Source organism: Rhipicephalus sanguineus, chromosome 8, assembly GCF_013339695.2.
Source record: "Rhipicephalus sanguineus isolate Rsan-2018 chromosome 8, BIME_Rsan_1.4, whole genome shotgun sequence".
NCBI lineage: Eukaryota > Metazoa > Arthropoda > Arachnida > Ixodida > Ixodidae > Rhipicephalus > Rhipicephalus sanguineus.
In genome coordinates this window covers 100,327,978-100,339,482 of record NC_051183.1, presented here as the reverse complement: position 1 = coordinate 100,339,482, position 11,505 = coordinate 100,327,978, and the positions used below count along the sequence as shown (strand labels likewise).

The following is an 11,505-nucleotide window of genomic DNA, read 5'->3' as shown; positions in this document are numbered from 1 at the left end:
AAAGTCGAGTGGTAAACGTAAGCTAACAAGAATATGTCAAACAAGAACCTCCACTGTTTCCATTATTGCATTTGAGATCTACGATAAAACGCGATATCTTTAATGGGTTCGTGTATTCTCCGTGGCGAAGCGTACATACAGAATTCAACAATGCTAACACATGCTGGGAGCTCATGCGTGTTTATACCTTTCGGCGCGGAGATTATGCAATTTTTTTTTTCCGGCACGCAGCGCAAACACTGAGATGTACGCTTTGGCAGATCACCGCGTCAAATTCATTTTTAGCTTCACTAAAATGTTCAGTCCCGATGTTCCGTCTACAACCGCGGTCACTGCAAATGGTCCCGTTCACAGAGCGCGCGCCAATGTTTTCGCAAGCAAGATGCATTGTTATTCGCACACCACCCAATGTTGTAGCTTTCACCATCCGTTCAGATTAGCCAATATATCGTCGCTGTCTTTTACGAACTTCTGTGGAGCGCGTGTACTGGGGAGGGGCGAAGCATGGAGTGTGCGCCGGTGTGTCCCACAGCAAAATCGCTGCTAATCGGCAATGAGAGACAGATGAAGAAGGGCCTGACCGAGGTAATTCGCGACGTTGTTTTGAGAGATTTCTTTGATGAGGCACTATAGTGGTGCCAAGCCTGAAACTGGGCATATATACGGAAGGGTGTTTCAGCTCAACTAACGTCGTCGGCTATTTGTTGGGCTAATTCTGTTGCCTTAATTATTCATTTTTAGTGGACCGGTGGCGAGTAAAGCACCATCACTTGCAGATATGTTTCAAGAAGTGGTGTTTCAAATAGATGACCCTACCGCGTAGAGATCCACGTTTGTGTATCTGGTTTTAGATAAGAAAATTTCGTCGGGGATTCTGGCACCGCTGCTAAGCCAAACAATGTTTTAGGCAGTAACGACGAACCTTTAACTCATGCATAGAATGGACAGGGGCCGAGTAGTGGGACTTGTTCAGTTTGTCCAGACCGTGACTACGACATGAGCCGAGACCCTAAGGTGCTTTACTCCTAAAAAAAGAAATTGCGCCATCTCCCACTCAAGGGAACCATGAGGGGATGCGAAGCAGCATTGGGGGCGCACACCAAGTTTCCGTTACGTTCACTCGGCGTTTCTGTTAGTGTGTAAGGTTTGTATTTAGTGTTTGTGTTATCATTACGCTGTTGTTCGTGCGTTGCTTTCCGTTAGCACCGAGTGAACGAGTGGCGCCGACGTCGACGTTACAACTCATCTGAACGGAGCGAAGCGAGAATGACGGAAGCCGACGCGAGCGCACGCGCTTATATACACATGAAATGGGGGGAGGGAGAAGAGAGAGTGGGTTGCAGGCAGTATTTGGCTGCGGCGCGGCTGCATCACGTAGGAGGAGAGGCTGCGCCGCGGTTGCAGCGCGGGGGAGGAGAGGAGAGAAGGTGGCCGAACACCTGCGTAAAAGAGGAGAGTAGGAGAGAGCGTAGGCGCATGCGCAGTGGAGCGCGGACGCCACCACCGACGACGGACACAGCCCCGAGCAAAAGCTGCTTCGCCTCTAAAAACGTCCACCAAGCACCGTGCGACTGTACCACGCTGAGCCAGCAGCGGGGGTGTTTTGCCAACCACCGCCGCTGCACGTGCGCCGGTGACGCCACGCAGCAAAGCATTTTCTTGGGAAAGTTGGTTCATGACTTCTTGAAGAAATAAAAATGTAGCGCAAAACGACACAATGACAGACAGGTACACGGCACTGCAGGTGCTATTCCCATGTCCCTTTCTCTCGTGTCGTTTTGCGCCACGACTTCAACAGCGGAACTGTTTAAGCGGCCCGTAGTCTGTCCAACGCGAACAAAAATCTCGGCCGGGTATGCGCCACAAATATTGGGCAAGTCCAATATTTGTGGAAGGTGCAAGTACAGCAGGTACAAGTAAACAAAAACTGTGCACGGCGAAGTGGAGAGGAGGAAGGAAAAGATGTATTAGAAGCGGAGAGGAGGAAAAAATAAAGAAAACGAAATCAAATCTCTTCGCGGGGACAAACTCCGTCGGTCGTCTACAAAAAAATATAAATGAACTATCATCATCATGAGCGCAATAATATTCCGATGGCTGTAACTCTGATCTTTTTGGTCAAAAACCGACCCGTAATCTAGTTAGAAAAATATTACGAAACACTGGAAATTGAGAATTTCAGGTTTTTCAAGGACTATTTGTAGGCTTGCATTATCGTTAAAAAATAGCCAAGATCAATTTCATGAAAATGCGACGAGGCCTTCAAAATTCAAAAATTCCAAACTTTATAACTTTGCGTAGGCTTGCCATCTTGCTCAAAAAGTTTACCCGAAATGAACTTTCTCATATCTTTTCATGCAGAAATGAACCGAGAATCAAATTTTATCTCTATGTGACCAAACATCGAAAAACAGAAATCTTCAGGATTTCCAAAGGCTGTTTAAGGCGTACCCTTTTGGTCAAATATGCACCCGAAATCAATTTTGTCAGAATGCGACAAAGCCTTCAAGAATGAAAAAAGCATCCGAAATAAATTTTATTGAAACGCGACGAAAATTTCCGTATACTGCTACCTTTTCGGTCAAAAGTGCACCCAAAATCACTTTGATCGAAACTCGACGAAATTTATCAAAATGCGACAAAATCTTCAAAAAAAGAAAATTCGAATTTTAGTGATAGAAATGAGGTCGTACCAAATTTTATTAAAATATGGCTAAACATTAAGGAATCGAAAAGTCCGAGATTTCCGCTAATATTTATTGTTTTATGTGCCGTCGTATTTAAATAAACTCAGATGTGAGTGCATTTCTGTCAGAAGCCTAAATAGCCTTCGGAAGCAGCTCGTACCTAATTTTCTTCAAATACGGCGGAACATTTCAGAGACGCAGCTGCTTTTAGATGTGAAGCATCTTATAGCGGAGTTCAATCCGGTGGTGGTGTGCGGCGTGACCACCCTTACTGCGCATGCGCAAGCCCTCTCCAAACACCTCCCCTCCCTCTCCACTCCCCCTCTCCACTTCCCATTTCCCCTTCCTCTCGCTGTTCCCTCTCTCCCCTCCCTCTCTCTCCTCCCGTTCTCCGCTTCCCCTCTCTCCTTTGCATCTCTCCCCCCCCCACTCCCCTTCTGAAACGCGGGCTCTACATGCCGAAGCGCTCCTTCGCATCGCCTCAGGTCCCCTATAGCTGCTTTTTCTCATGTTCGTAAACTACTCTCACAATACCGCTATTCAGCTCGCTCACCGCGAGAAAACGCTTGGTAAACGAGAAAACGCGCAAGAAGAAAATGCCGGTGGCGACGCTAGCTTGAAGTTCACGCACCAATCGCCATGACGTCGTAGATTTTGACGGCGTCTTCTGGGACCTACGTCGTTCCTAATAGTTAAAAATGGACTACGTTGTCCTCTGAGGGAGCCAGAGGCTTAACATACCAAGTTTCAGGAAATTTCCGTTGCCCAATGTTGCCAAAGCACGAAAAATGTGCCTTGAAATCCGTGACATAATAATAATAATAATAATTGATAGGGTTTAACGTCCCAAAACCACGATACGATTATGAGTGACGCCGTAGTCGAGGGCTCCGGAAATGTCGACCGCCTGGGGTTCTCTAACGTGCACGTAAATATATAAGTTCACGGGCCTCAATCATTTTCGCGTCCACTGATGATGATGATCATGGCAAAATCAATGACATTAGAGCTTTCAGAGTAAAATCAGTCTAAACGGATTCATTGTTTCACTTTAGTGTCCCTTTAAGGAAGCGGAAAGTACAAGATTTCCAAAAACTATAGGGTTTTACAGTTCATGACAGAAATGCGCTCGGACACTTTTAAAGCGATAACAATTATGTGGACACTACAGATGAATTTTTCCCGTTGCCGTAAGGTTCCACATAAACTCCAAGGGCGATAACATTTCCCGGGTGTGGTATGTTGTATGTGCGAGTGAAAGCGTTCGAGGGCTGCCGACGATCGCTGCTCTAAGTAAAGAGGAAACGCGCCGGCCATCTCAGTCGCGCGAAAGGCTCTTGGAGAGTTGCAGAGCAGGGGCTGCGTGCTGGCTGGAGATGCGTACTTCGACTAGCCGGGCGTGGTCGCCCACATACGCGCGCGCCTTATCCTTGTCGTACGAGCGAAAAAGATACGTACAAAGATACGACCAATGTACGACAAAGATTGTACAGAGGTACGAGCTTGCGGCTCGTACCTTTGTGCATGTTGCGTTGTAATCGAAAAGTTTGCTTTGAAAGCCATAGACAGCGGGAAGGTCGTTTCGCTGGCTGCATCGGCCGCGTTAAGCCAGCGCTTTGTTGTGGTGCAGGTCTCATGCTAAAGGACTGGGCTCCTAGCATTACTTCGTATATCATTACAATTTGTGGCTATCGCATTCATGGCTTTGCCGTAGCGTCGAAACTTTCACTTTTAGACAGCCGCTAGACGTACATTTCAACTGGCGAGTATAGGTTCTAATCTATATATGTAGATGACTTTCCATTAGGGGGTCCGAATATTCAAAATCTCGAATAACGAATCGAATAGTGTTCTTTTCGATTCGGTATTCGAATCGAACTGCATGCACATATTCGAAATACCGAATATTTTTCGAATACTTTTCGGATAATCAGCATTGACGGAAAAACACCAAAGGAACAAAACATTGGAACATCGACGGAGCATTTTTCTTGTTCTTTATTTATTGGATTACCAAGATACTGGCAGCCCAACCTTTTACGGGACTATGGATGCTTACAAATCACATATGAAGGTGCTTCTGTTTAAAACTGTAGTGTCAACGAAGCGAAAGTGTCTTCAATCTGCTATGTTCATCATGATCGAGATTCGTGCTGTTGATTCATCAAACATTGTTTAATTTTTATACCTCAGTTTTTTTTTAAAGGCGGTGACAAACTACCGGCTTGAATTCTGAAGTAACCACTGTATTTCAACCTACACTTACAAAATATCTCGTAGGCTGTCACTGTTTAAACAAGCTTACATCAGTTTACATACCTGCGGCATTTTTTTGTCGGTTAAAGTTAACCGTGATGTTCCTTTGTTGATGTTTAGGACTATATATCTGTTCCAAACAAAATATTGTTGAATTACGGAACTGTTTTGAAAATGGTTGGCTTACTATTCGAAAACTATTCGAATATACATAGTATTCAATTTCTATTCATATTCGATTCGTTGTCATCGCTATTCGATTCGTTTTTAAAATTTACTATTCGCGCACCCCTACTTTCCATGACACTTTTAACTGATTCGCAAACAAATTAAAGCAGAAATTCTGGAAATTAATTAGTGTTCTTTCCTTTTTTGCAATAAGGCTGGAAAGCGGGCTAGTTGGTTTGGCTGCATTGTGGAAAATTTGCGCACACCACACCAAGACACAACGAAAAGAGTTCACAAGGACCAGCGCAGGCTAACAACTGACCTTTATTCCATTACGCGGTGCCGTGTTGCTCATGCGCAGTGATTATGAGGTGCTTATCGGGAATGTGTATATGTGCTTCCTGAGGGAATAAAGGTCAGTTGTTTGTCTGCGCTGGTCCTTGTGAACTTTTTAACACGAAAGTGTTTTATGCCGGGGTCCACCACGGCTCCACTGACGTATTTCCGTCACGGATATGACGTTGTAAAATAAAGAGGCTAACAGTGGGCAAAGAAAAAAACCACAAGAAAATGTTCTGTCACCGGGAATCGAACTTACGACCCCTCGCTCCGCAGCGCGAAACGATTCGGCCACGGTCGGCACGTCCTTCGCAATGCTAATGGCGAGCTATTTATATACACCATTTGACGCTGGCTGTACTCAGAGATCGGCGTTACAGCGTGTTTTCGTTATCACTAGCGAGATGGCGCAAAGGGCTCGAAGAGCGCGCTTAAAGGGGTATACAGACAGGGGACAAATACTCGGGGGATAAAGGCGGAGCCTAGTGACGTCAGCTCGCGAGGAGAAGTCTCCGCAAATGTCCCCCACTCACACGGACGAGGCGAACGGAGGGGGAGACCAGTGTTGCTAGATTACTCTGGTGGCTTGTACCATCCGTTCGACAAGCTGCTGACGACGAGCTGCAGACGACCATGCAGCTGCAGCTGGACACGCACTGCCGCTCTCTGCAGGAGCAAGTGCAACAATGTGGCCAAACGAGAGCCCGAAATTCCGCCATATCCCCCACCGGCGGGGGATCGTTTGTTCTGTCGGCGAAAAGGTCCCCGTCTCGTCCGAGAAGTCGCGGGGGGTCGTGCCCACTCACTAATCCGTGACGACGTGGTCATGTGATCCGCAATACACCCGTGTCCCTCGCCGATTTCTCCCTCGTGTGAATACCCCTTTAAAGTCGGTCGCCGTTGCGACGAGTCCCGCCTCTACAGGGCGTGGTCGCTCGTGCGTGCGTTTATCTCGTGATCGCGGTAGGTTCGTACGTCTTGCGTTGAGAGCACGAAGGTCACTTGGCTCACTGCAGCGGCCGCTTTTGCGATAGGAGCGTGGTTCTCACGCAGAAATAAGTTACAAATGTGGCAGCTCGCTCTCATCCGGTGTATGTTTCGTTCCGTGTGTCCTTTCTGCTTGAGCAGCGCGTTGCAAGTTCCGAGCTGCTTGCCGTTCTTCGCGTGACATTACAATTTGTTACTGTAGCATTCGTTCCTTCGCCCTTGGGGCGAAAGAATGCCCAACAAACGCTCAACTGCGTCTGTGAAGACACGTTTCACTTTCGTGTTAACCGATTCCTATGATAGAGGGATCAGCCATGTTTTTTTTCGTTGTCTTCGTGTGGTGTGCGCAAATTTTCCACAATACTATCCCTTTTTGCAATACATGTTATCACGCCACATGGTTTAGGCATGAGTAGTATTCAGGAGTGCACACTTTACTACTTTCGTAATTAATAATCATACAGGGTATTTTTTTTTGCGAAAAAAAAATGTAGCTAGTTAGAGTACGAAAGATGCTAATCTGCGAGAGCATTATTGCCTCTTTCATTAGTTGAAAAAAAAAATGTGCACTCAAAGTTCGCGGCCAAATAAAGCGCTGCTCTTCAGGTAACCTTTCTGGTCTACCGTGAAACAATTAACTTCGTTAACATATAAGTGCAAAAATGTGAAACCGACATACCGGGTTTCGGGAAAATACGCCGACCAACGTCAACAAAATACGGAAAAATACACATCGAGTACATAATGTCATGCGCGGGGATTTCGGCGTGAGATTTAAAAATACGGTGGTGAAATTAGTGCGCCATTAGAGTTTTCAGAGTAATATTTGCTTATCTGTACCATTTCATTGTTTACACTTTAGTGTCCCTTTAAAACAAAGACTGCAGCCGCCCTCAAGGCAGTGAGCTGCCTTGAGCGCGGCTCAAGACAGTCATAGAATGGCAGTCCGGGCTTTCTTGTCTATCGTTTACGACTCTCCCCATTCGTTCACTGTTTATGCCTACAAGATCGGGAATGAACACGATGAACACCGACTAATAGACACCTGTCACCGGCCAGAGGGCGCTGCGTGTGCCGACACCTGCCGCCATGAACACCAAGTGGGATGACGTTTGATATGACCAGAGGTATAGTGTTCTAGAATATTTTACCAGAGGTGTCATTTTTGACGCTACCGCTTCGACAACACCGTGGAACTTGCCAGCGTTGTCAACTCCGATTGATTCAGCGAGCTACTGTAACCTCTGTGATTGGTATAAAAACGCCGCCTTTATGTAATTTCGCGCAATATGAAACAATTTTCACAAAGTCGTTATCCCTGGAATAACGCTCACGCTTCGTCACTCGACTCAGAGTTGCAAATTGAGCTCTGTCAAAGTGAAGCTCGGAATTTTTCATGTTTCCAAGGAAGCTATATCGCAAGGATTTTGAACTACAAATAACTTTACTTACTAAAGGTTCTCTATCCCAGTCTTCGCTTTTGGAATAGCGCGCGAGAGCCCGTTCTGGTGCATATAGGCGTTTTCTATAAGGAAGGGGGGGGGGGAGCGATGTGCAACGCAGGCCCCCCGCCACCCCACCCTCGTGTGCACGCCTATGGTGTGATCTGTCCAACATTCCAGACCTGATGATATATGATCACCCAGTAGCTGCATATCCGTCTACGGTGCTGCCTTTGCGGTCTAGTGGCGCAGCTGTCCGACTTGTACAGGGAAGTTGAGTCAACCGGAGTACGCGCACTTGGACACTACTTCCACATCGCTGTCACCTTTGCTTAGCGATAAGCTATCAGATGTCACGGCGAACGCTTATCGCCACCCTCCCATAGCGCTTCAGTCGCTCGCCATGACCCCTTCCGACTGGCGCCCATGTGTGAAAGGTTAGTGTTACGAGTCGACAGCTTAGAGCATAAGGGTGTCCCAACTATCACACAGCATGATTTTAAAAAGCAGGAATGGCGTTACGCGGAGCAAACCTAGTACATATCATTCCTAGTAGATTGTAGTAGCCACCCACTATTTTTTTTTCGTTAATGGGTATTAATTAATTGGCCATAATTATAATTATACCTCGGCAAGTACACGCGTTATTAAGAAAATATCAGTGAGGCATACATATGCAGATGTTCAAATAAATTGCATCTAACTGCACACTTTTCAACAACGTATTAATTACTTACTCATTTTTTCCGGCTGATAAAGAAACCCGCGAAATATAAAAAAATAACACGTGACTGCGCTAGCACCCTCAAAGGAGTCCAGAGCCCTCAAATAAACGCGCTGCAAGCAACCGCTTTGTCTGCTGTCCTTTGTCAGAGACAGCGTTCAGCATTTTGGCAAGGGTACGATATACATAGAAATTTTGCTGGGATTCGTTCCGGTCGAAAGTATTCCACTATCATTGTCCACATCTGACGACCTACTGTTCTCACTGATCACGCGGCCGGAGCGCTGTTCTGATTGCATCCTGACTCCGTAAAACCAAGCGCTGCGTTTCTTCAGCCGGGGAGGCGCAGAAAATATTCATCGCCCTAGGGCGATGAATATTTTTTGTGCATATGCATTTTTTCCCTGATACTGGCTACCTCACAGTGAACCTGTTTGAGGGCGCTGGTTCCTGATGCGCGCAGCGGCCTAGTGACGTGTCACTTTTCATATTTCGCGGGCTTTCTTGATCAACCGGAGTTAATGAGCGCAAAGTTAGCACGTTGTTAAAAATAGCGCAATTAGATTTGATTTGAACATGCCTACATATGCCTCATTAACATTTTGACAGTTAGGTGAGTACTTCTCGAGTTGCAGATATAATTATGACTAATTAAGTAAACCGGATTAACAAAAAGAATTAGCCGCGGCTACTGCAGTGTACTAAGCATAGGCGTGCGCTGGGTTCCCCATCAGGGGGGGGGGGCGAAGGTTCATCGCAGCCCCCCCCCCTACTAAGTCAATGTATGAGGCAGATTATGCGCCCCCACCCTTCTTAGATGATTAGGGGAGGCGGCCGCCCCCCCTGCGCCCTCCCCCCCCGTGCGCACGGCTATGGTACTAAGAATAATATGCACTAGATTTGCTTGCGTAACGCCGTTCCTCTATTCTTCAATCGTGCTGTGTGATGCTGGGGCACCCTGTATAATCCTTAATTAAATAAAAAGAAATTAAAAAAAAAGACATTCCCCAGGTGAGGCTCGAACTCACAACCCCGGCATAGCTCACGAGAACTGTCGTATAAGTACCGTGCGCTAACCAATTGCGCCACTGGGGAAGGCGGCTGCGACCATTTGTTGTACGCACACAGCGCTTATCTGCAGCTTTGCTTGCGGGGCACTTTCATCCCGGTTTTCTTTTTCGTTTTAGCCTGATGTATAGGTCGCTTATCAATAACTGCCGCGTTTGCTTGCTGTCCGTCTGAAACACCCGTATGCCTCGTATGCTTCGGCGGAAATAGGGATGGTCGATTAAAAATTTTAATCGATTAATCGTTATTCTTTAATCGATTTAGCCTTTAATAGATTAATTGTCTTCGGTGGAATGTTTTAATCGATTAATCGACATTTTTTATGGGTGCTTTAAAACCTATATTCCTTTGTTTGAGAGGCATCGTTCGTGTTTGATATGGACCCAAATCTTTTTATCAGACGCGCTGACGATCTAAAATTCCCACTTTCGAAAGTGTCGACGACGGGCCCCTTGTGTCCAGTGTGCGAAAATTCCCACTTTCGCACAGTGGACAGAAGGGGCTCGTCGTCGTTGGTTGATGTCGCGTATTCAAGCATCTGTAGCCATCATCCCTGGACTATTCGGCAGCAGGTCGTATTTTCTCGAAGCCTGCCTACTCTAGCTCATCGAAACCGGAGGCGCGTTCGGGGACCACATGTTGTTGGAAAATCGCAGCTGAAACATGCAATGTGGCGGAGGGTGAGGAAATCCCGAGAAAGGTAAAAGAGAGACGAGGAGGAAGAGGAATTAAATAAGACACTCGCTCTCGTAAGTACGGCATCTTTTCTCGGTTTATCGGTGAGATATTGTGGAATCCCTACATAATACTATAAGTGCGGACTGACGCGATCTTTTCCTTGAGGTCACCCATGCAGAGATTACACAGGAACATAACGGCCTCAAACAAACCATCGGTACAGGCAACTACGGGAAATAGAGTGATATGAGTTTCTGCCTCCCGGCTAGAACAAACAGCAGCAGCGCCAGTATACTCCGCAGGTTTCATCTGATCGTTGCCTTAACACGGCGCCACTCGCACCTTTTCGATCGTGCGTACAGCCTGAACTGTGAGCGCTATCTAGTGTATCAGACATTACAACATAAATTTCGCGACTGTCCTTCTTTCTTGTCACAGCAGAAGACGGGAGCCTCTAGCTGAGAGCTGTATTTCTCCCTAAATATGCGACCATACAGTATTACTAAATGCTACAAGGTCACTTCTTCAATAGTAATGCACTGGATGCTAGACGTTCAGTAAACCGACGCGTAAAGTTGCGGATTACACAAAGGGTCTATAAGACCCTTTTCACAATTCGCGAGTGCGCATTCCTGCGCTACATTTTCTCTCAACTAATGGCAGCAACTTTCGTGCTTCAAGTGGAGACGAGGTCGTAGTTGCCCATGCTGTCTGTTATGCGTGTTCGTGTCAAGAGAGCTGAGTCTATCTTCCGCGCCCCAGCGCAAGCAAACCGCGCTTGAACGCTGTTTGTAGAAGTGACTAGCTGTCATTAACTGCATCGCAGGAAAGCTAGCTGAACAATTATGAAAATGGTATTTACCCAATAAGAGATCTTTAGCATTATACATGAGCTTAAAAATAACTGCTCGGCAGGTTTTGATAACATTAAGGCCTTACCAATTAAAGAAGTCGCCGATCTGATATCGGAAGTATTCTGTGAAATAACCAATTCTATATTGTTTACGGGAATATTTCCTGACACAATAAAAATAGCTAGAATTACTGTTTTACATAAGGGGGGCTATATCAATAATATCAGCAATTATAGGCCTATATCAATTCTTCCATGTTTTTCGAAAATTGTGGAAAAAGTGATTAACTCTAGATTGGTGAA

The 11,505-nt window shown here is 46.2% G+C and overlaps 1 non-coding gene across 1 annotated transcript; it reads right to left on the bottom strand.

Moving 5' to 3' along the window:
- Positions 1-9,606: 9,606 nt before the first annotated feature.
- Positions 9,607-9,698, bottom strand: Trnai-uau (transfer RNA isoleucine (anticodon UAU)). The gene is given in 2 exon segments: positions 9,607-9,642; positions 9,661-9,698. It is a non-coding gene; the product is annotated as a tRNA-Ile (tRNA).
- Between the last annotated feature and the right edge of the window lie 1,807 nt (positions 9,699-11,505).